The sequence below is a fragment of the Rana temporaria genome, chromosome 1, assembly GCF_905171775.1.
Source record: "Rana temporaria chromosome 1, aRanTem1.1, whole genome shotgun sequence".
In the NCBI taxonomy this organism is placed as follows: domain Eukaryota; kingdom Metazoa; phylum Chordata; class Amphibia; order Anura; family Ranidae; genus Rana; species Rana temporaria.
Window position 1 is genome coordinate 231004141 of NC_053489.1, and position 26218 is coordinate 231030358.

At 42.9% G+C, this 26218-nt stretch overlaps 1 protein-coding gene across 1 annotated transcript in view; it reads right to left on the minus strand.

The window, feature by feature from the left end:
- Positions 1 to 21813, minus strand: part of GRK3 (G protein-coupled receptor kinase 3) — a 403808-nt gene extending 381995 nt beyond the window's left edge. Inside the window, exon 1 of the mRNA XM_040351350.1 lies at positions 20737 to 21813. The gene's annotated coding sequence lies outside the window, so the exon portion shown is untranslated. The remainder of the gene's footprint in view (positions 1 to 20736) is intronic.
- Positions 21814 to 26218: the final 4405 nt, after the last annotated feature.

The window sequence follows — 26218 nt, forward strand, 5'->3', positions numbered from 1 at the left end:
CCTTTAGAATTCCCTCAGTCCTCCATACTACAATCGTTGGTTTACAGATTCATGTACCTGACAACAAAAAGTACAGCAATTTCCCCACAAGGAAGGGGCGGTACTATGGCTGGAGTGTCCATATTGCAGACACCCCGATCGATAAAAGTGCATCTTTGGCATTAGGGGGAGGAATAGTGCACTATCGCTGGTGTCAGTGAGAGGAATAGTGCCCATCATTGATGTCAATGGGAGGAATAGAGCTCCACCGTTGGGGTCAATGGGAGAACTAGTGCCCTAGTGTTGATATCAATAGAAATTATACCCCATTGTTGGTGTCAGTCAAGTGTCCCAAGGACCATATAAAAGCAAGCAAAGGGCCACATCTGGCCCCGGGGGTGCAGTTTGAAGACCACTGCAATAGATTATCCCCATTCAGCCACCAGCCAAGAGATTTCCCGACCAACAGGAAGTGGGGATGCTAGTGACATCATTGTGCCAATAGAGTCATTACCATTGTCACATTGGGACTATGCCATCACCAGCATCCCTGCCCCTTTGTTTACTTTCATCAGTCAGCCAGGTATTCTACAGCACCCCATTCTGGTGTGACCTGGCCTTGACAGTTTGAAATATCACTCTGCTCCATTTTTTTTACTCTCTATTGGGGTCTGTCCAGGCCATTTTAGAATAACTTTGTAGAATAAGCAGTCTTTTTTTTGTTTGTGTTTAACATTTTCAGAAGCTACAGCGGGTTCACCGGTGCACTATGGTTTGGCCGTAGCACAATTGTATGTGCAGTTTACCTGTGGTTTTATATGCGCTGCCATTAGACCATGGGTTTTCTGAAAGCGCATTAAAGTAGCATGAAGGACATTGACATGCTTTCATGAAAACACGCGGTCTAATAGAATTCAATGGGAGCGCACCTAAAAGCGGGTAAACTGCACACAGTTATTGCCAAACCGCAGTGCACCGCTCTTATAATGCAGTGTTCAAATAAACTGTAAGTGTACCAACAACTTTGTGTCCAACTATACATGTCTATTACTTCATATGAAGTATGACATTTTAATTACAGATAGAGAATATATATATATATATATATATATATAAAAATATTTTTTTTTTAACCGAAATCCTAAAAATGAAATATGCAGGGTTTTTAAAAAGGGGGTTTAATTCATTAGGTTAAACGTATTTTACCCTTTAATTATAGAAATGCATTAAAGACTCTGCTAAGGACTCTGCATCTAGAATAGCCACATAATATAACACCAGTGGGTTATACTAGCACGCTGCAGCCACATCAAACTAAACATTTACAGGCTTACACATTTGCTATTTCATTTGACCAAAAAAAAAAAAATACTGATCATAAATATATATTTAAAAAGGGACCACACAGGCTGCAATTGCTTTTGCAGATCATGGATAAATAAAAAGCGTGAGCACGTTATTACAAACAACAACCCTTTCTATGAAAATAACTTGCAGTTATGGCCAAATATTAGTTGGCTAAAAACAATATCTTAATTTTAATCTCTAAGCAAATAAACAAAACCTCTGTGTTAGGGTACATACATTTTTTATTGCCCATCATAAACCTTCCAGCACTTTCCCGCGCCCAGGGAGCTGAACATGTTGCTTACATCGCACTGTACACGCGAATGGCTGTACGAGACCATACTCTTGTAAATGTCAGTGCGTCACCGCATCGCCATTATCCTGCGCGTGTGCGTATGACATATTTCCCAAACGCAAAAGTTCAGGCTGGGAAAATATGACAAAAGGAGCAGTAACGGAAAATTCAAGAAAGGAACGCATTGGCATTTATTCACTTGTATGGCAGGCTATACGCAGCATGTACACTTCCCTGGGTGTGGAAAAGCACCAGGATATTTGCACAAGTCATAAAACATGCCTGAGGCCTGATTCACATCAATGCATTTTTAGTACATTTTGTACATTTGCACTACAGTCCATTTAACATGGTTTCCTATGGAAGGCGTTCTGTAGTGCAAATCTGCAAAATGCAAAAAGCATGTGTGTGTGAGAAAAGTACAGCAGAGGCGTCTATACAACATTGAGCAGCAAGGGATAGCTGGTGTTCAACCTAAAGCCCCGATCACACCTAGGTATAGCAGAAACATACCTGCCCGCGTTTCTGCAAAACAAGAGAAAAACACGCTTGTGGCGCCATTATTTCTTGATGGTACACCAAATGCAGGCAGCAGTCGTGCATTTTCTGTGTGACACAAAAAGCGATTGGCTCAGTGCCAAAATTGGGCACAGGAGCTTCTTTAGCACATTTTTGGAGTAGAGAGAGGCACATTCAAATGATTAGTGCCACTCCAAAAACGCACAAAAAATTGCGCCACTCAAGAGTGAACAGGGCCCTAACACATTCCCTCACCGAGGATGGCGCTGGGGGCAGCAGATAGATGAGCGGTTGCTCGTCTTCTGCCGCCGACGTCGCTGGACTCCAGGACAGGTAAGTGTCCATTTGTTAAAAGTCAGCAGCTGCAGTATTTGTAGCTGCTGGCTTTTAATATTTTTTTTTTTTACGACGGAGCTCCGCTTTAAGTAATTTCTAGCAAAAAATAGATTTTTTACTTCTAAACAAAAAGTGCCATTAAAGGCCTGGTCCCTAACAGTTCTGTCCTCGCTCTCTCTGACTTTTTTTTTTTATCCGCTCCTGGCAACCAGTTTGTCATGAATCAAGACAACTTGATTAATTTGCCATTAGTTTTTTTTTAGTTTTTTTTTTGTTTTTTTTTTTTTTAAAAGGTCTTTGGGGTTCCAAAAGAGGACATTTTAAATAAAAGCTTCATAAGGGTTTTTTGACTTCCTCTGAATCAGCTGCTCTTCGACAAAGGCCGAGTACAGAAACATGTTGGAGCTTTATCTGTATGCTGTGATAACTTGGCATAAAGAAAATGCATTATCAGTTGACATATTCTGATCTTCCCCTTAGGTCTTTATTTGGATGTTGAGGGTGAGAACAAGCTTAGATCTGAAACCAAAGTGTTACTAAACCCATAATAGTAAAACCAGTCTGTAAATGCAGTAAACCATGCTTGTTATACTCATTGTGGAACCTAAGGGGTTCTTCTTTTACTGTCCCCAATCCATCTGCTGATAGAACAGAGCCTTTGAGGCACTCTGCATATGCTCAGTTTGGTGTGTATTGCCAGAGAGTTTTTTGTGTGGGGGGGTTGTGCATGCGATTAGCACAGAGCCAATCAGCACTGTCCAGACAGGAGTCATGCAGCCTAGTAGGACAGTCAGAGGAGAGTGAAAATTCCTCCTACAAGCTTTAACCAGTTCTCAACCAGACACTGATAGAAGTCACAAGACTGCTATATACTGCCAATGAGAAAGGGTATTTAGCCGTTTATATTTACTAAAATAATTGTATTTCCATGTTCTATGGAAGACCAGATATAGAGAATGCAGGCTCCTGGGTTTAGTAACTCTTTAAGTTCCACAGGGCTGGCTGTGTATGGACCAACCTGGAGAAGCTGTTGAATCATACATAGTACATATTGCTGCGAGTTTCTGGTTCTAAAAATTCAAGCTTCCAGTTCATTTGTCTTTTGGTGAACTTATGTAACTGGTGTGTGGCGTACAGATCTTACATTTTAAAAGGAATTGTCCGCATTAAAGCAGAGGTCTACCCAAATTTTTTCCTCTTTTTAAAAAGCCAGCAGCTACAAACACTTTTAAAAAATGGACACTTACCTGTCCAGCGCACCCGCGATGTCGGCAGCCGAGCAATCGCTCGTCTCTCGGCTGCCCCCACCGCCATCCTCTGAGGGAATCAGGAAGTGAAGTTTTGCGGCTTCACTGCCCGGTTCCCTACTGCGAATGCGCGACTCGCCCTCACTGTTCCCCGCACTATCCTTGGACCAGTGTTTTTCCCAGGAGACAGCGGGGGGGGGGGGGGGGTTCAGGAAGTGGCGCGACTCCACGGAAATCTATGCCCGGAAGTGGGTGCAAATTCTTGTCTGCCCCCTGAAGGGTGCCAAATGCGACACCGAAAAGCAGAAGTTTTTGGGTGGAACTCCGCTTTAAAGTTGTATTAAAAACGCAAAAGCAAACATATTGCAGCTTAGCAATTCTTTGATGTGATGGCTGTATTGGTTTCTTTTTTGAGGCTCTTTCCTTTACTTTCACCTGGTGATCTGGCCAGCAAGTCTGGGTTCATACCCAATACGAATGTGACTCACAGTGCGTCTCTGTTCTCCGTTCAGGGACGAAGCAGGACAAAATGTTTGCCCGAATTCGGACCTGAAAACTGAGCCAAAGACGGACAACCCCTGTGGCAATGCGCTCCGCGGCCCCCCCGGAGATGTTGTGAACGGGTGTTCTGACCAGAAATGCCCCCTGCGGAAAAAGGCCCGCCCCGTACTGCACTTGCGCAGTATGGAGATGCTGAAAGCCTCCGAACATCTGAATTTACGCTCAGCTGTACACATTGTGCTCCTGATGCTCGTGCAAGTCTGCAAGGGGCGGATTTGTTCATGATGGGCAAGTGTGAGGGGCAGATGCCTACAGAAGGGGGAGTATTTTGTAATGATGGGCAGTGCGGTTAAGATGAGGGCGGAATTTTTCACGAAACTCCAAACACATCTCCTAAACAAATATATCTCTGCTATTCTACCTACACGTTTGCGCTTTGTTTAGGAGATGCGTTTGAGTTTTGTGAAAAATTCCACCCCCATCTTAATAGCACTGCCCATCATTACAAAATAAGCCCCCTTCTGTAGGCATCACACGTACCCATCATGAACAAATCTGCTCCTTGCAGACTTGCACGAGCATTGGAAGCATGTGGCACAATGTCGGCTATTGTGCGTAGGCGCCGTCTACAGCTGATCGTAAATTTCAGCGGCTCTGTAGTGTGTGTTCATGCACAGTACCGGGTGGGCATAAATCGACAGGACACTGGCTCCATTAATCTCCTGTCATACGAATTGTATGCGGGGAACCCCCCCCCCCTCCAATTTGCATATGTGTGAACCCAACCTAAGTCGTTTGTTTTTCAACAGAATAAGCTGCAGATGCATCAGTGTTGAAGAAAAAGAAAACTAACAGGGGTGCTTACAATGATCAGGTTTTATTTATGTAAAACCTTTATCCCAAAAGCAGCTGCTTAAAGTTCTAGCTGGAGTTCAGCTTTGTCAGTGTAGTTAAATCCACTAGTACATCCAAGACTCCCACTCTCCCCAGACTGACAATGCTGCTAACCAAGATGCCCCTGCGCTTCTTCATCCAGAGTGGGGCACTCTGATACAGGAAATGTTCACCAGGTGAAAACAAAGCCACCACATCTAATGAATGGTAAGCAGCAATAAATAACATTTAGTATGCTATGCATACTAGCTCATTATGTCGTAGTCTTGCAGGTTGTTTCTTTTTTTAAGGGTTTACAACCACAATAGAATCCAGAAAGGAGTTGGGAGCAGTTTTAGGTTTAGTTAGATTCGGGACTTCCACTTTAAGTCAAACCTCATGGTGTTGGGACTTCACACCTCCAAGCCTATTCTTGTAGCATTATGGGAGATAAATGGATAAAACACAGGTTTAAAAAAAAAAAAAAAACTCCTACTGCCACCCAACAAGTCCAGTCCTAAAAAGGACCAGCAACAAGGCCTGAGAAAGAAAAAAAAAAAAAAAAAAAGAATGTGCATGAGAGCAAATCAGGTTGAAGGAGTGCAGAGAAACGAATACACTCTAAGGCTCCATTCACACCTAGGCGTATATACGCCTGAAGCGCGACGCCGCAGCAGCCCCCAATACGCTGGAGGGATGATTTTACATTGTCGGCTATGGAGATGGTTCACATCTCCACGCCGAACGCCAAAACGCCTGAAGCTCAAAACAAGTCCCGGACCTTTTTTTCAGGCGGCTTTCGGCGTTCGGCCATAGCCGACATTGTTGATCACCCCTTCTGTGTATGTTACCGCGGCGTATTTTACCGCGTTTTGTCACGGCAAATCGCGGGACTAAACGCCGCAATTTGTCGCGGTAAAATACGCCGCGTTCAGGTGTGAGTGAATGCAGCCTATGGTCCCTCCTGTAACACAAATCAGTCATTTTCCCAACAAGGACATAGGTATTGGGTTCAGGTCCATATCACACCAGCAACTTTGGAGCAATTATCTGTAGCAGCTACAAATCTCCAAGATCATTTTCTCTGTTGATCCGTAGTTGGCTACCTTACAATAACAGTTGCCTCGGATAATATAAACTAGCTACTAAGGTTTGGAATATTCAAATGCTGGGGAAAGTCAACTGATCAGGAATGGAGACAATTATTGCAGCAAAATTCATTTTTCCTTAACAAAAATATCAATAGGATGTTTTTATCTGCTATAAATCCAACTCGGTAATGGTGCTGTTCGAATAACAAAAAAAAAAGTTGAATATATAAATAAATATACAGTACACTATATTGCCAAAAGTATTGTGACGCCTGAATTTATTTTATATATATATATATATATATATATATATATATATATATATATATATATATATATATATATACACACACACACACACGACTTTAATGGTGTCTTAGTCTGTAGAGTTCAATATTGCGTTGGCCCACCCTTTGCAGCTAGAACAGCTTCAACTCTTCTGGGAAGGCTGTCCACAAGGTTTAGGAGCGTGTCTATGGGAAGGTTTGACCATTCTTCCATAAAGCACATTTGCAAGGTCAGGCACGGAGGTGGACGAGAAGTCCTGTTCATAGTCTATGCTTGAATTCATCCCAAAATGTAGGTTGAGGTAAGGGTTCTGTGCAGGCCAGTCAAGTTCCTCCACCCCAAACTCATCCATGTCTTTATAGACCTTGCTTTGTGCACTGGTCAAAATCATTTGGTGGAGGGGGATTATGTAAAGGGAACTCTTAAGGCGTCAGCATACTAAGACATTTTTGACAATTTCATGCTCCCAACTTTGTGGAAACAGTTTGGGGATGGTTCCCCTTTCTGTTCCAACATGACTGTGCACCAGTGCACAAAATAAGGTCCATAAAGACATAAATGAGAGAGTGGGGTGGAAGAACTTGACTGGCTTGCACAGAGTCCTAACCTCAATCCAATAGAACAACTTTAGGATAAATTAAAGCGGAGACTGCGAGCCAGGCCTTTTTTTGTCCAAAATCAGTGCCTGCCCTCACAAATGTGCTTCTGGAAGAATGCGGAAACATTCCCATAGACGCACTCCTCAACCTTGTGGACAGCCTTCGCAGAAGGGTTGAAGCCGTTATAGCTGCAAAGGGTGGGCCAACTCATTATTGAACCCTACGGACTAAGACGTCAATAAAGTTCATGTGTGTGTAAAGGAAGGTGTCCCAATACTTTTGACAATATACTGCATGTAAATATATATAATAAAATATAGACAGCGAGAGAATAAACACATAGCCTTTAGGTCTTAAAAACAAAGGGGTTTTAGTATGCAAAAAAAAAAAAAAAGCAATGTGTGCAGCAAGAAAATGTATTGGCCAGCTTTGAGTAACTTTGCTGAAGCCTTTAAAGCACCATCCAGTATAGCAATGTAAACACAGATCCTAATAGGAGCGCCATCACTCTAAACAAGTTCTAAGCAGGCTTTCAACATGCTTCTGATAATGCTGAAGCTTACTGGAGCCCGTTAACAGCTTGTTAGAGTAATAGTCGGCATCCCGGAGGCGGCCATCGCTGAACGTTCCCTTTGGAAGTGTAGTTCCCATGTAGGGCAAAGTTACTGTGTCTCTAAAAAGGGCACCCCCAACACCTTACCCAAGCTCCCTCACTGCTCCTTGTTCCTCCACAGCCACCACTGAAATTGGCTGCGTTGGCCACCTGGGTAAGCGGTAACATCAATACCCATGTCATGGGACAGTGTGGGGCCTAGCAATCGGATACTAAGCTCAGGTACAAGGTAGCAGGTCACATACACACTCAAACCTTGAAGTGCCAGGTATTCTCAGCCTGGGAGCTCAGAAGCCAGGGGATATCCTTTGTAGGGACACTGTCACTTTGCCCTGCATGGGCAATGCCACAATGTCCCTATAGAGCAACTCCCTTTGGTGTGAAATAAAATGTTTTCCCTCTAGGTGATCCATGTATATGGCAGAGCCTTTGATGCAGAGTCCAACCTTTTCTGTTTGTTATTGTGAAGACATAGCAGTTTGCCTGTATCCGTGTGCAAAAAGAATAAGAAGAGGGGGAAGGCAGTCTCTAGCCCCCCTTTTCCTCATGGGAAAGCGACGGACCTTATGGTTCTAGGTTTCCCCAAGGGAGCAAACTCCCTCAGGAAAATTGGCGGGCTCTTTTGCCATGCAGTTGACCTCTCACTGCAGGGGAATTTGGAGGGCTCATTGCCCGACAGATGACCTCTGGAGTCTGGGGTAGTAAGCCCGGGAAAACCCAGTTTGAACTGGTCAGAACCAACCCGGTTCTGGGCTATTTAAACAGGGTTCCGTTAGCTCAGGCTCATTCGCCTCAGAAGACTTAGGAGCTGTGGTGTTCTTTCCCCCCCTTTTTTATATTTTTGTTGCGGTGTTTATTATGTGGTAGTGTCACCTTTGTTTCTTAAAAAAAAAAAAAAATAATAATCAACAAAGGGGGACTAGCTTTATATTTATATTATATTTGTTTATGTTATTATAATAATATTATTATTATTATTAGCTGATGCTATGGTCTTTGTGTAAAGCTGGGTAGTTTTATTGGCAGCCTGAGCCGTAGTGGCTAGGTTAGCTTTAAGGCTTATTTCAAGGTTATTTATTTATGAAAATATGCAATTTATTTATTTACCTTTTGAAACCAATATTAAACACTCGCGGCCTTTAACATCCAACAAGTTGTCTGAGGTCTCTTATTTTATTTTAAAGTATTAAGGGTATGTTCCGTCTGCTTTCCCATGGGAATGGTTTTATAATTATCAATCAGCTGCTGCTTTTGCACGGTTCTACTGAGGAAAGTAGCAGGGTCTGCATTCCTTTAGATGCGACTTTCCTTTGGGAGCATCTCACCAAAAAAAAAAAAAAAATAGTTGCAGGGGATACCCAAAATCTGACTTGCATCTTAGTGCAGATTTCTGAGAAAACGTCAGTAAGCCAATCACACAAGCAGGAAATGACATTTCTCGGTAGTGGGGGGGGGGGGTCATTCTGTACATTATCTGTGTACAGAACAATTCCAGGTTGCCAAATTGCATTGCATTTTACAGAAAATGACAGCACTGCAGATTATAAAGCAAGGTTACATTCAAATACAACACGATTTGTGTAGCAATTGTTTTACTCTCATTATATGTGCCATGTTCCCACCATAAGACCCCTTTCACACTGGGGCCATGGCCGCATTAGCGCTAAAGCGCCGCTCATTTTTGCAGCACTGTTTAAGCAGCGTTTTTCAGGGCACTTTTAACCCCAAAGGAGGAGTTAAAAACTCCATGTTGTGGTGCTTCAGAAGCGCTGCCCATTCATTCCAATGGGCAGGGCGTTTAGCGCTCCCAAACCACCCCGAAGATGCTGCTTGCAGGACTTTTCGGAACGGCCCGCAAGCGCACCACCCCAGTGTGAAAAGTCACACTTGAATAAATAGGAGGCAGTTTTCCAGCGCCTGAAAACCGCCCCAGTGTGAAAATGGTCTAAAGCTGTATTGAAGTGGGTTGCAGTGTGTTGTGTAAAAATGCAGACATCCTGAATTTTTACGCAATGCATGTCACTTCACAACACAATGCAGTGCACAGATCTGCATTTACTGTCATGTTTGTGACAATTCAATAAAGAGAAAAAAATAAAAATTGTAAAAAGGATCATGTGTTGTAACCATGTATCGTACCACCACTCACTGCCCCTACACAACTTACATGTGCATGCATTTTAGTGTGCAGGTTGGCGTTAATGAGCTTTAAAAAGTGTTAGCAAAGCTACCTGAAACCTTTGCAAATGCTGCGAAATGGTGCCTTATACATGACAAATCCCATATGTACAAAGCCTTAGAGGGCCCTTTTACACCAGCTGTGTCATCCTACGATCAACAGGGGATTCATAACCAGATTCCCTGCTGAATCAGAGCTGATCGGTACAGTTGTCACTTTTCTGACTATTTTTCCCTCCTGGAACTTAAAAATAAAAGGAGAAGTTCACCTTTTAAAAAATAATAATAAATACAGGGGAAAATGTGCATTTATTTTATTTTTCCTGGAGCCTGCAGAGCATTGCACCTGTGATCAGTAAATCGCAGGCGCAGTCTCAGTCTCCTGCAGACTCTCAGCATAGCTGTCTGCACGTACTTCATAGAAAGAATAAATGGACTACCAGAGCGCTCACCAGTACCCTGGTAGTTCGTTGAGAACTACAAGCCATCAGCCGCAATGGCTGACGGAACTTGTAGGTATTCATTTACAGGAAGCTGTGAAAGAATGATGCGGCTGTTTGGGCGGAGCCCCACACGACTGCACTCTTTTCAAACTGTTACAGTGGGTGTGGGGAGAAGAACTCCTGCCGCTGTCACAGGGAGAGGGGGAGAGCATGTTACATTTACCAAAGCATTTATTAAAACTTAATATAACTTGTGCTGAAAATGAACTTATCCTTTAGGCTGGGTTCACACTGGTGTGAATTAGATGCAGGTTTCTTCACATTCAATTTGCATGTCAGGAGACTGTGACCAGCTCTCAATTGAGCTGGTTCACACAGCTCCAAGACAGCTACGGAGCAGTTTGCAGAACAGTCCTGTGTGACTTCTGGTCCATTTCAGGTCCGAATTCAACCAAAAATTCGGACCGAATTCAGACCTGAAAACCGTGAACAGGGACGCACCGGACCCCCTGCTGCGAGCTGCTCCGCACCACAGTGTAAACCCAGCCTTAAAGGGTCACTAAAGGAATTTTTTTTTTTGCCTAAAATGTCTGCAAGGTAGACAGAATAGTGTAATGATTCTGTTAAAAAACAAGTAAATACCTATTAAATTCCTTCATCTATATCACCTCCGGCATTCTAGTTTCTGTTCTCTCATTCACTTCCTGGTTTGCGCCGCTCGTTCATGTAAGAACTACATTTCCCAGTATGAATTGCGGCACGCGCAGTAATTCACACCTCCTTGAGGTCTCTAACACGTAGAGAGCGTCCTGTCACACAGATGTAGTTCCCAGGAGGGGGTGAGCACGTTACTGACCACCTCAGTAAAGCCTCCCATCACGGTGGTCAGTAAAATCAGACAAGCAGGAAGTGAACAGAACAGAGAAGAAATAGAGCAACTTCTGAGCAAAAACTAACAATGAGGAAGTGAAAAGAGGAATGTCTGCAGGTAAAGGATGCTTATGAAAAAAAAATAAAAAATCCTTTACAACCCCTTTAAACAGACCCACGTTAAATCAATGGCAGGTGATGTAAACGGAAACGTGTCATTTTTAATGCAACTATCTCAGGTCTGTCATATTTATGTCTGAAAAAAACCCTATATATTTAAATAAAATAACGAGGGAAAAAAATAAAAATCAGGACAGACAGACTTGAGGTAATCGGATATAAAAGTATGCGTGCGTTTACATTTTACTGGCTATAGACTAATGGTGCCCATACACTAAAAAAAAAAAAAAAAAAAAAGTTGAAAATCTGTAATTTGGACAGTTTGTTTTTCGTCCAGTTAATGGGCGCAAATCGAAAATCGATTTATAATTTTTTTTGGGCCCAAAATGTCACAAATAGGAAACGTCTGCCGAACGAAGGATATGTCGAAAGGTTAATGTGTTTCTTGGCCGTTAAAAATTGAACGGTTGTTATGTCTATGTGACGAATCAAAAATAAAAAAAATAATGTGTCCATTGAACGCTTTATCTTTCAAAATTCGGTCATTACATGATGGCAATATTGTTTGCTCTCACAACCGTGTATTCGTTTTTTGAAAATGCATTCAAACGATTTTTCGACTGGTGTATGGCTAACATCACATAAAATTTCTATTCAGATCTGCCTGAAAAAACTGAAGATGGATTTGATTGAAATGGCCACTTTAAATGGGCCTTACAATGAACCTTCGATTCACACTGCTGCGACATAGGATCCGACTTGTAAGACCCCAAAGTCGCATGATATATCAAATTCAGCATTTCCCTATGAGAGCTTAACTGACACTACATAAGTCTCTCCGAATTTAGAAAGGATTCCTGCACTACCGTATTTTCCGGCGTATAAGACGACTGGGCGTATAAGACGACCCCCTAATTTTCCAGGAAAAATGTTGATTTTGGGATATATTCACTGTATGAGACTACCCCCTTCCTACTAGTCTTTCTGGAAGCTGAGGGGTAGCCAGAACCGCTGACAGAAACAGGCTTTTTCAAATCTCACTGTGCCATTACATTACATTCCTCACTGTGCCATTACATTACATTCCTCACTGTGCCATTACATTACATGCCCCGACTGTGCCTGAGCTTGCCCCCTCTCTGTGCCTGAGCTTGCCCCCTCTCTGTGCCTGAGCTTGCCCCCTCTCTGTGCCTGAGCTTGCCCCCTCTCTGTGCCTGAGCTTGCCCCCTCTCTGTGCCTGAGCTTGCCCCCTCTCTGTGCCTGAGCTTGCCCCCTCTCTGTGCCATCACTCACTTTTTTTTCAGGCGGTGCGGTGACAGTCTCCGTGCTGCGCACGTCAATGATTTAAAAGACGCGCCTTCTCTTCAGAGTGTTCTGTGATAGGCGGAACACAACATTTCCCAGCAGCGCCTCTGTTCTGTGTTCCGCCTATCACGGTCGTCTTCTCATCTCGTCCGAGGATGAGAAGGAATCTGTGATAGGAGGAACACAGAACAGAGGCGCTGCTGGGAAGATTTGTGTTCCACCTATCACAGAACACGCTGAGAAGAAGGAGCGTCTTTTAAATCACTGACGCTCGCAGCAGCCGGAGACTGTCACCGCACCTTCACAAAAAAGTGAGTGATGCAGAGACCGTACCCGGCGTATAAGACGACCCCGACTTTGGATGCATTTTTTTGCATCCAGAAAGTCGTCTTATACGCCGGAAAATACGGTACTTTGGTCTGACTTGGGTGCAATTTCAGCCCTCGTACAGGCTCCTGAACAGCATACAAGTCAGATCAAGTCGGGAAGAAGTCGCTGGGGAAAAGTTGTACGACTTTGCCATCACAGCAGTGTGAATCGAACCTTATGCTGGCCATATACAATACGAAAAAAATATATATATATATATAATAAATCGGCCAAAAATCGGTCGTTTAGACAGTTCGTTCGTTTTTCGAACAGTTAATGGGCACCAAATCAATAATCGTTGGGACGTTTGAGCCGAAAAAACGAAGGACAAGTTTGCAAATTTTCTGCCGAACAAACGATAAATCGGAAGGTTAATGTGTTTCCCGTCTGAACTTTCTGCACTAGGGATCTGTAAAAAAAATAAAACACACAAACCAATTTTTTTTAATTTATGTCCACTGAACGATTTATCGGTCATTACATGATGGCACTGTAGTTTGCGCTCACGGCCGAACGTTCGTTTTTCGAAAGTTCGTTCGGACGATTTTTCGTATAGTGTATGGCCAGCATTAGTCAGATACAAATAGTAAAAAAAAAAAAAGAAGTGTAACCTTTCATTTAAAGCGGGGGTTCTCCCTAAAACATTTTTTTTTCTAGCATCTTATTCAGCATAGTAGTGTACAGTATGCCTTTATATTTTTTTTTTTGGCGCCGTACTCACTCTGTAATTGCGTTTTAAAGATTCCGGGGAATGGGCGTTCCTATTCAGAGGGCTCGTGATTGACGGCCGGCTATGGCGCGTCACGCTTCACGGAAATAGGTGTTTGCTCTTCACGGCGCCTGCGCAGTCAGCTCCGATGTCTGTGCGCAGGCGCCGTATAGCGCCGGGAAGAGCCGAGACCTACTCCGGCTATCTTCAGGGAGCGTGACGTGCCATAGCCGGGCATCAATCATCTTCCCTCTGGATAGGAACGCCCATTCCCCGCGGGGAGTCAGAATCTTCTCTATAGGATTACACAGTGAGTACGGGGCAAAAAAAATAAATAAAGGCATACTGTAGCTCGCGCTACTATGCTGAATTTAATGCTATAATGTTGTTACTGAGGGTGAACCACCGCTTTAAAGGTCTATATGGGTGGTTCTTTTAGATGTTGACAAACTGCAATGTCAGAGTTCTAGTTCCTATATTAGGGCCACGTGTTACTCATAGCTGCTCCACACATGCTAGCATAGATACAAATTATTAATTTTGTATAATTACATTTCATCAAAAACACATGTTGCTCTGCTACTATACAGCAGATTTATATTGCAACAGATATAGAAAAAGGCTAAAACTGAAAATGAAGAACCTAGGACAGAAGGCCAAAGCAGGCAGTATATAGCATGACAGATAAGCCAACAGGAAGTAGCGGTTCCTAGGCTAACCGTTCTTTCATCTCCAGAGCACAAGATCAAAAACAAAGAAAAAAAAAAAATCTGCCAGGAGAGGCTTTTTTTCAGTTACGTGCTTAAAAAAAAAAAAAAAAATACTCCAACAATCTGTTTCAGTTTGGCTGGGGCTCATTTTCAATGGGCAGAATCACAGGCCTCACAATTCTTATTCGGAGGGCGATTTGTCGGTCACAGCTTTTGTCGAAAGAAATGGGGTGACAGATCTATTTTGATCACCAAACGTGTTTTGAAAACATTACAATGGTAGGTGTATGGTATAGATGGCAACCATTACATTGTATGCTTATGGAATAAGCCAGAAACCATTTACCTGAAAAGGTCACCTATTCATTTGTCCACTGTGTGACTTGAGCTTTAGGAAACATCTATTTTAAGAGATCTTTCTGACAGCAAGGACATGTTTTCAAACAATGCATGTCAAAGCTGAGCTATGAAATAGAGTACAATGTTTGATAAGATAGTGGTGGTGCCGACTAGGAACCTCTACAATACATGGGGGGGGGGGGGGGGTTATTTACTAAAGGCAAATCCACTTTGCTCTACAAGTGGAAGTACAGTTGCTGTAGATCTGAGGTGCTGCTGTGATTAATCGTTTAAAGATCGCGATCTCCAGGCTGGAATTGCTCGATTTTTAGGATCCCCGTCGGAACCACGGAACCAGCGTGGAACGCAAATGGCCGACATCGGAACTGACGTCAGTAAAGTGATGTGTCGCAGCGGCGCTGAATGTGGAGGATGCCTGGGCATGGGGGGGTACCATCTCGTTTCTCGGAAGGGAAACTAAACAACGCACAGTGCACAAGCTGATTGATCCGATGCCAGAACACGTGAGACCGTGAGTGAGCTTCCTTGTGCCTTAGTGTAAAATTATATATTATGAATATTACCACAGTCCTGGCCCAGAGTCCTTGCAGAATGCAGATGACAGTCATACAGGCTATTAAAGGGGGGCATGCGAGCCTGTGAAAAGAGGACTTAAAATACCGGCAACCACTGTCCCTTATAATATATTATGAATATTACCACAGTCAGTACCACAGACTCTGGGGCAGCTGACTGTGGTAATATCCAAAATATAGGTAGCTGACCTAGACAGTGGCAATATTCATAATATATGAGGGACAGTGGTTGCCGGTATTTTAAGTCCACTCGTCTACAGCAGATTTTTCTTTTTTAAATTGACCATTTTAAAGAATCGTGATCTTTGTTCTAAGCAAAAGAATTGCGATTCTCATTTTTCCCAGAATTGTGCAGCTCTACCTCAGATTTACAGCCATATACAGCAAGTGCACTTGTAGTGCAGAGTGGATTTCCCTTTAGTAAATCGACCCCGTGGTAACCAAGAAGTGGGCACAGATACCCATCGGCTACCATGACTGTGATGTCACAGCAGCCGACTATGGCCAGAAATGTCTCCATTCTGCAGGCTCCGGTCTAAGTGGAGAAATTAGTATTCCCTTCAGAGCGAGCTGGTTTAACCAAATAGCCAATGTATAACTCACGTTCAGATGTGGGATTATTGACCCATACATCATCGGGGGCAGGACGAAAGCTAAGTGCAGAGTACAGGCACAGCATGAGCCATATTCACATACCATGGTCAGGCCAATATTTTCATTAGACAGTGAAGGGATCAATGCAGCCTCTTTCTCCGGCCTTCTATTCACAAGTAACCGGGAAGTCATGCTGTGGAACCACCTGTGTGCGACAGATCTACTGGACGTGAACCAAGTCAGCTATACACTGGCAGATAGATTTGATTAGAGGAACCTAACCGTTCTCCGAAAATCTGTCCATTAACAGAGCCAGCAGGCAACTGTTCCAAATGAATTTTTCATCACATGGCTTCCAAGGCAGACTACACATTTTTGTTTTCTGTTACACGCCGGCTAGTGAAAGGAGCAGCGCAGCAAGAATCATTTAAAGTAAGCCTGTAATAAGAGAAATATTACATTGATCATTTCCCCCTAAAATGCTAGGAGTTTGGATGTCGTGCTTCAAAAACTTGCAATCTGTTGATCAGGAATAAGTATACAGACCAGAAGTCCTTATCTGCATACATGCTTGGAGGTCAGGGACTCCAAAGGGGTGGATTTACTAAAGAAATATATATATATATATATATATATATATATATATATATATATATATATATATATATTTCTATATATATATATTTCTATATATATATATTTCTATATATATATATATATATATATAGAAATATATATAGAAATATATATATATATATATATATATATATATATATATATATATATATATATATATATATATATATATATATATATATATATATATATATATATATATATATATATATATATATATAGAAATATATATAGAAATATATATATATAGAAATATATATATATATAAAAATATATATATATATATATAGAAATATATATATATATATAGAAATATATATATAGAAATATATATATATATATATATATATATATATATATATATATATATATAGAAATATATATATATATATATAGAAATATATATATATATATATATAGAAATATATATATATATATATATATATATATATATATATATATATATATATATATATATATATATATATATATATATATATATATATATATATAGATAGATAGATATAGATATAGATATATATATATATATATAGTACACTGCAAGTGCACTTGCTCCAGAGCGTAAAGCTTCACTCTGCAAAGAATACCCAATCACAGAAATTTATTTTTATTTTTTAAATTAAAAACAGCATTTTTGCTTCCACATGACAGAACTCAAAAGAGCTTCCCTTCAGATCTAGAGCAAGTGCACAGTATATTAACCTTTAGCAAATCAACCTCAAAGTATTGAAGCACAGGTTCACCAGGACAGCCAGGCAACCAACATTTTCAATAAAAAAGAGGCCAAACATGTCATGTTGTTCTCATGACAGATTTCCTTTAAAGATCAGACAGGCATTCCATATTTCCCAGCGTGCTGGGGTATTGCAAGGACAAGGCCCCAAACGCATGATCACCTAGTGGGACCAAGCATTCCAGCTACACGATTTTGACATGTAAAGTTCATGCGATTCTGCTTGTCGCATAGGGCAGGTTATTCACTCCAATAGGGTGCCCTACGCGTGTTTTTCACCCAATAAGAAGCTTCTGCTCTTCTTTGGGGTGACAAGCTTCAAGCAATTTTTGAAAGAAGCGTTTTGCTAGGATTGCTACGCAATTCTGTTGCGTCACAATTGCGGCAGAATAGCATTGTGTTTGGGGTGCCCTTAATTTACCATGGCACCCAAACACACGCAGTGCATTGCGCTGCAATTGACACTTGATTTGGATTGCAGGTAGAATCGCAGCGATTCTAACCATGATCCCAAATCATGAAGTGTGAATGGACCCTGAATGGACCCTTTAGGCTTCATGTACACTAGCAGCTCCTAAACGCCTATGGGGGTTATTTACTAAAGGCAAATCCACTTTTCACTACAAGTGTGCACTCGCTGTAAATCTGAGGGGTAGATCTGAAAGGAGGGGAAGCTCTGCTGATTTTATTATATAATCATGTGCAAACTAAAATGCTGTTTATTTTCCTTGCATGTCCCCCTCGGATCTACAGCGACTGCACTTCCAAGTGCACTTTACACTTGCAGTTTGCATTTGTAGTACAAAGTGGATTTGCCTTTAGGAAATAACACCCAGAGGCTTTTAGCAGAGTTTAGGAGCTGCCGCACATAGGAGAGCTTCAACCTGAAGCGGAAGAATTGCGTTCTGGATAGGAACGCGGCAAAATCACTGTGCAATTGCACTGTAAAACGTAGGCCTTAGACAATTTCTTCTTTGCCATTTTCATGGCTTGTTCACACCAGATCTGTTGAGCAGCATTTTTTTGCACACCACTGCACATGTATGGTGTTTACAGAGCAATTGTTGCTCATTCTCTGTTCACACCATACATGTGCGGTGGTGTGCAGAAAAACACAACTAAAATGGACGTGGTGTGAACGAGCCCTCGGTGTCAATTGCCCTTCAGAATTTGTACCCAAAAGTCTTGCTGGCCATGACAAAATATTCAACAAAAGGAAGCCAAGTGAGGCCAGGTATTGGATTGATTTTACTAATATTTGGATCACGATCTGTCCAATTCAGTGCCGTCCCATAGCAATAAAGCTAGCTATACACAGAGGTCGATTTACTAAAACCGGAGAGTGCAAAATCTAGTGCAGCTCTGCATAGAAACCAATCGGCTTGCAGGTTTTGTTTGTCAAAGCTTATTTGAACAAACTGAAGTTAGAAGACGATTGGCTACCATGCACAGCTGCACCTGACTTTACACTCTCCAGTTTTAGTAATTCAACCCCACAGTTAGCATATTTTCTTCAGCCTGCAGTGTCAATAAAAAAAAATATATATAATTATATATATATATATATATATATATATATATATATATATATATAATGATGATAGATAGATAGATACACACACGATTCCCGCCACACTATACAACAAAGATGAAGTAATTTTCTGCTGCAGCTTTTGTGTTGACAGCAGGCACTAGCAGTTGTCAGAATACCCAAACAATGGCTGCACCTGATTGGCTGTTCAGTTGACAATTTCCTGTCTAGCTCCTTCGTTTTTTTTTTAAATTGACAGATGTTAGGCAGGAGAGTGCTAACAAGTCAACCCACGTAGCAAATTGTGTCTGGTTCATCAGTAAGGCCTGGTTCACACCTATGCGTTTTTTTTTTTTTTTTAACTACGTTTTGAGTTGTGCAGAAACACACTATAGTCTGTTTAACATGGTTCCCTATGGATGTAGCTTACATCTGTGCATTTATGGAATGGGCCAGGGACTTTTTCTGGTTTTTGGTTCCGTAGACTTCAAATGGAAGAAAAGCATGTATTGCAGGGGTGGCCAACCAGTGGCCCGGGGGCCACATGTGGCCCGCGACCTCCTGTTCTGGAATAGCGGGGTTAGCAAGCCCAGATCGCAGGTTGCCGATCTGCCACACCACAGCATCAGTGTTGTTAAAGCGGGAGTTCACCCATTTAAAAAAAAAAAAAAAATCTCCCCTTAGCTTCCTGCTCGTTCGGTCTAGGGGAATCGGCTATTTATATAAATATGAGCTGTACTTACCCGTTTTCGAGCTGCATCTTCTTCCGTCGCTTCCGGGTATGGGTCTTCGGGAGCGGGCGTTCCTTCTTGATTGACAGTCTTCCGAGAGGCTTCCGACGGTCGCATCCATCGCGTCACTCGTAGCCGAAAGAAGCCGAACGTCGGTGGCGCCTCTATACTGCGCCTGCGCACCGACGTTCGGCTTCTTTCGGAAAATCGTGACGCGATGGATGCGACCGTCGGAAGCCTCTCGGAACCTGTCAATCAAGAAGGAACGCCCATTCCCGAGCCCATACCCGGAAGCAACGGAGAGGATGCGTCTCGTAAACGGGTAAGTACTGCACATATTTTAAAATAAATAGCCGATTCCCCTAGTAATAACGAGCAGGAATCTAAGGGGGAAAAGTGCCCTCTAAGGGTGAACCCCCGCTTTAATGAAGCTGGTGGTAGAGGAAGAAAGCGGCTGCAGACCAGAGCCCCATAAGCTGATGTTTCCTCTACAGCGCCGGCTTTGCCACAGAAGGAGTCTATGGCAAAGTTCAGCTAACCCGCAGGATAGACACAGGTGCACTACGCTGCACCCGTGGTGTGGGTAAACTGCAGCACATCAGTTAAAAGCAGTCTTAGGCCTTTTTCACATGATCAGCCCGACAAAATGGGACCCTCAATTCACTTCTATAGAGCGACAGGTGTCCGTTTACGCCTGCCTACCTCCAATCCAAAAAACAGAAGGGAATTCATCCCCTTCCATCTGGGCAGATCGGAGGCCCATAGTAGCTGTGACCTGTCATCTGCCCGCTTCGCTCATTGTGGCCCACGACTGGTTACCAAGTGGCCCTCGCTATTCAAAAGGTTGGGCAACCCTGATGTATTGCAATCGGCAAAATGCACCGGCAATATGCAAACTGCAACTGCATAGGTGTGAATCAGGCCAAAATTCAGCAAAATTCAGGTCTTCCCTTTGCAATAAAGAAGAATAGATAGTAAGCTCATATTGCTTGCCATGAGGCATCACATACCTAGCAAATTCTTTCTCTGAGGTCCATAAATAAGGCCTGATCCATTCATTGCAGAACAAATACTAAGCATCCTTACGGATAAACAACACGTGTCAGATACAAATACAAGGCACCCCCCACTTGTGCAAGAGCGGCCTTCATTTATTTCTTTACCTGGGTTCAGGCAGTACGATCTTCTGCTAGCCCTGGCCGCAGGAGTGGATTTACTCTTCTCCATTGCCATCAGGTAGCTGACATCAGCCAACACCGCCTCTAGATCCGCCATGGTGGAAACTTGAAGTTATAAGTCACCCAGCCAAGAAACGCAAGTCAACAAATTAAAAAAACACAGTATCCGTTTAAAAAAATAAATACGAAAACTCTATTAAAAAAAAATTAACACTGCAATCCTGCCCAAAAAAAAACAACACAACAAATGTGTCTCTGCAACCTGAATTGCAAAGATGGGGATCATTCAAATGGATGCGTTGATGGACCCAGGGGATGTGTGAATGCAGATTGCTCCTGAATGAGGCCTGGTTCATGTATGGCAAGAGAGGAGGTTCAAGGACTAAAATATCCACTTTGATTATTTTGGGGGGGTTTAGAAGGAAAAATCCCAATGTGTGTTGAGCAGAGGAGACAATCCAGCTTGGAGGGTCATCACCTAGCTCAGGATCTGATGGACTTCATTGAAGGATTCCACAGAGATGGTGTGTGTTTGTGTGTTGCCAGTACTCCAGCACAGATTGCAGCCAGTGGGGACTTCCTTCAAGGAGTGGGCATGGTAGTGGGGGAAAATCAGGCGCTTTTCCCATCGAGATGCCCCTCGATCCCTCTCCCCAACATGTTGCAGATGTCAGGCACACACATCCAGGCTTCGGTGATCGTCTCCAGCCCCAGCGATCCGCAGCCTTAGCAGCACACCATTTCCCTGGCTTGCAGGAAGCCCAGCACCTCTCTGCTGCAATGGCAGGCAGGCAGTCACTACAATGTGCTTCCCTTTTTTTTTTCCCCTTCTTCTTTAGCAAGCCTCACATCAAATCATTGCTGATCGCAGGGTGGAGGGACCTCAGCAGACAAGCCTGCTTATTCCAAAGGGGAGCGAAGACTCGGCAATACATGGAAATGGAAAATCCGGCGAGGAAGAATAGAAAATCCCAGCCACGGGAAACACAGATCCGTCTCCCTCTGCAGTCTTCTGGTTGGAACAGCTGTTTTGGCGCTTACAAAGCAATCTCCAGCTATCCACAGGGCAGCAGATTGGGGGGGACCGAGCTATTCCCTTCTAATGGTCAAATCTTGCCTTTCTTCTGTGCTGACAGCCTCCTGCTCCTGTACAGCAAGCCTCTATTAACATGAGCAGAGAAGCCGTGATGTCTGTTACTTCCTCTCCTGTGTGTGATAGCAGGGACGGCAACTCGGAAACACTGGGGGGTGGATCGCTTCAGCCTGCCGGATCTGGAGCGCAAAGCAAATAGTGACAGCTAAACACAGGCATGCTAGTGCAGCCTCCGCTTATACTGGGCCATCCCTGTACATACCATGTCATGGCTACACACACACACACCATCATTCCATCATATACTGTATATTCAAACATTACCTGTAACATACACACATGTGTATATATGTACACAGTATACATGTATTTGTGTGTGTATATATATATATATATATATATATATACACATACAAAAACATATATATATGTATACAGTATACATGTGTATAATATAATATATATATATATTATAAACAGTACACATGTATATGTGTGTGTATATATATATATATATATATATATATATATATATATATATATACACACACACATATATACATGTGTGTGCATATATATGTACACAGTATACATGTGTTTGTTTGTATATAATATATATATATACACAGGGTAGATTCAGAGAGCAATTACGCCGGCGTATCCATAGATACGCCGCGTAATTGCTAAGTGCGCCGGCGTATCTACTTTCTGTATTCAGAAAGCTAGATACGCCGACTTTAGCCTAAGATACGACTGGCATAAGTCTTACGCCGTCGTATCTTAGGGTGCATTCTGCCGCTTGCCGCTAGGTGGCGCTCCCATAGATGTCAGCGTAGAGTATGCAAATTACATACTTACGCCGATTTACGAACGTAACGTGCGCCCAGGCGGTAGTTTTTTACGTCGTTTGCCGTACGTCGTTTTCGTGCAAGGCTGCTCCTGCTATTAGGAGACGCAGCCAATGTTAAGTATGGACGTCGTTCCCGCGTCGCGATTTTTTTATTTTTTACGTTGTTTGCGCAAGTCGTCCGTGAATGGCGCTGGACGCCATTTACGTTCACGTCGATACCAATGACGTCCTTGCGACGTCAATTACCGCAATGCACGTCGGGAAATTTTAGGGACGGCGCAAGTACGTTCGGCGTGGTAAAGCGCCTAATTTAATGATCCCCACCGCCCCCTACAGGATCATTTGAATTACGCGCGCTTACGCCGGCCCCCTTTTACGCTACGCCACCGCAACTTTACAGGCAAGTGCTTTGTGAATCAAGTACTTGCCCGTAAAACTTGCGGGCCGCGTAACGTAAATGTCATACGTTACGCCGCCGCAGTTTTGCGCGCTCCCTCCTGAATCCACCCCACAGTATACATGTGTGTGTGGTGTTGTGTATATATATATATTATATATATATATATATATAATATATATATATATAGATACACACACACACAAACACATGTATACTGTGTACATATATATATAAGAAGGCCAGTATGGTGGCCTGAGTTTATGGGAGGAGCCCGGAGAATATTTATGCAGCACATTTACACAAGGTCTTTGTCGGTTCAGTGTGCGGTACTATACGTCACTGGGCCGACTCTTCCCAGCTCACCTCATGTCCGTGAGTCCGCGCATTCAATCGCATTCAACCAGCCCAAAGCGCACTTCGGCTTCTCCCTTCATGTCTTCGTCGGCGGTTCCCGCTTACTTCGCAGTAGTATTCAACCTTTTCGTATCATGTGCAATCTTGCAATTCGTTATTGCTTCCTATCCTGCATTTATTTTGTAAAAAACCTGCTCCTGGAGTTATTGTTGCTCATGTTCCAATATCATTCTGCACAGGCTTGGTACATTTGTATCTTCCTCCTGCCAAAACATACGATTCATTTGTAAATCCAAGCCTCCGAGCCACGGTCAGTTGTCGTCTGATATCACTCGCCACAGGCTTCACTGGTTATAAAATTCACTGTCCATTGGTTGCTGTCTCTTCCATTTGGAGATTAGCATGTATTGTTTGTATGGGTTCTTTGACAGATTGAGGTGCTAATTGGACCCACCTGGTGCCTTGTCCGCACTTGATTAGTCTGTGGGGATGGGTGGTTGGTAGGTGTTCGGTTTCAAAGCAAGGGGTAGCATACACTCTACAACCATTCGTATCAGATTCGTTCAATCTCCTTACTACCATTCGTATCGGATTCATTTAATGCATTTTACAACCGTTTTGTATCAGTCATTTCTCTTTATAACGATTTGTATCAGATACATTGCATACTTTCTACCGTTGCCATTCGTTGTTTCCCCCATGCCGTGTGTTTTAGTTCCTGTAGCAGAACTTGGGAATTTGTTTGTACACGGTTCTTCTCTCTCATTTACCAAGTTATTGCCTGTACGTCATGCATGGCGCCACACCACACTCTTCGGATGTGTTGCACACCCACTCCTGTCCAAAGAAAACCCAGTCGCACGTTCACTGTCCCAGGTAAGATTCGTTAGCTTGTTTGTCATGTCAAATTCCGTAGCCACTCGTAGTGTCACCCGTACCATATGTTCAGTTTTCCACAGTGGAGCTTACAAATTATTCGTATGCACTTCTCGCGTTCTATTTTCTACACCAAACCTCATTGTTTTGCCCCATGCACGGCATCACGCTACACCTTCCCGATATGTTTCACTCCAGCCACAGTCCGCCGCGAACTCACTCGCATGGCCCATTGTCGCAAGTAAGATTTGTTATTACATTCTTTATGTCCTATCAATTTGCTACCATTCGTTGTCTCCCATATCGTTCGTTAGTGGCCCCTACGGAACCTACGAATCAAACGGACGTTGTCTTTCTACCTTATATTGCTTGCTTAAAGGTACAAACAAACCAGGTGTTTCTATCCTTTCTCAGTAACCCAATTCTTATTGATTGAGACCTTGCAACCATACAAATCATCTCAGCAGCCTGACACCCTTGTTAAGGACCCTTGCAACACATGACCCTTACAAAAACGCAAAACGGAAAAATATATATATGTGTGTGTATATATATATATATATATATATACGCAAAAAAAAAACGCAAAAAAATAAATAATACTTTGCCACCACACCACGCAATCTCGGCCCAGCAACCTGACACCTGTTGAGACCATTGCAACCACGCAAAATCGTCTCCGCAGCCTGACACCCTTGTTGAGACCCTTGCAAATGCAATACCGTCTCAGTAGCCCCACACTCATCGAGACCCTTGCAACCACGCAATACCGTCTCAAGCAACCTCCCACTCGTCAAAGACCTTGTGACCACGCAGTCTCGCCCCAGCAACCTGGCATTTATTGAGACCCTTGCAGCCAGACAAATCATCTTAGGCCTCATGTACACTGCTGTTGGTATAGCGGACGTTTAGGAACAGTTGAGTAGTTTTCAGCCGCGCCCTGATCTCTCCTTTGTTATCTTATCAGTACATGTACATAGGATCCCCGATCTCTCCTCTATTTTATCTCATCAGTACATGTACACAGGATCATTTATAGTCATTTCTAGGCAGTTTGAGTTTAGGAATCCTTCCCGAAAAAAAAAAAAATGGGTTCAGAACGGATGTTCAGAGGCATTGGAAACGCCAATGCCTGTAACAGCTTGTACGGTACCAGCATTTCATTCAGGTCGTTTAAAAAAAAAAGTCAGGGAATATTGTCTCAGCAACTTGACACTTTATTTGAGACCCTTGCAAAATGTAATATCATCCTCAGCTACCTCACACTCGTCTAGACCTTTGCAACAACACAATCTCGTCTCAGCAACCTGACACCCGTTCAGACCCTTGCAGCCATACAAAGTTGTCTCAGCAGCCTGACACTCACTTGAGACCATTGCAAAACGCAATATCGTCTCAGCAACCTGACACCCGTTCAGATCCTTGCAGCCATACAAAGTCGTCTCAGCAGCCTGACACTAACTTGAGACCATTGCAAAACGCAATATCGTCTCAGCAACCTGACACACGTTCAGACCCTTGCAGCCATACAAAGTTGTCTTAGCAGCCCGACACTCACTTGAGACCATTGCAAATGCAATATCGTCTCAGCAACCTGACACCCGTTCAGACCCTTGCAGCCATACAAAGTCGTCTCAGCAGCCCAACACTCACTTGAGACCATTGCAAAAAGCAACATCGTCTCAGCAACCCCTCACTTGTTGAGACCCTTGCAACCACACAATGCCATCTCCAAACAAACCTCATAATTATCGAGACCTTTGCAACCATGCAATACCGTCTCAGCAAACAGACTGAGACCCTTGCAACCATGCAATGCAGTCTCAAAACAAACCTTCATACTCATCGAGGCCCCTGCAACCACACAATATCGTCCCAGCAACCTGACACTCAC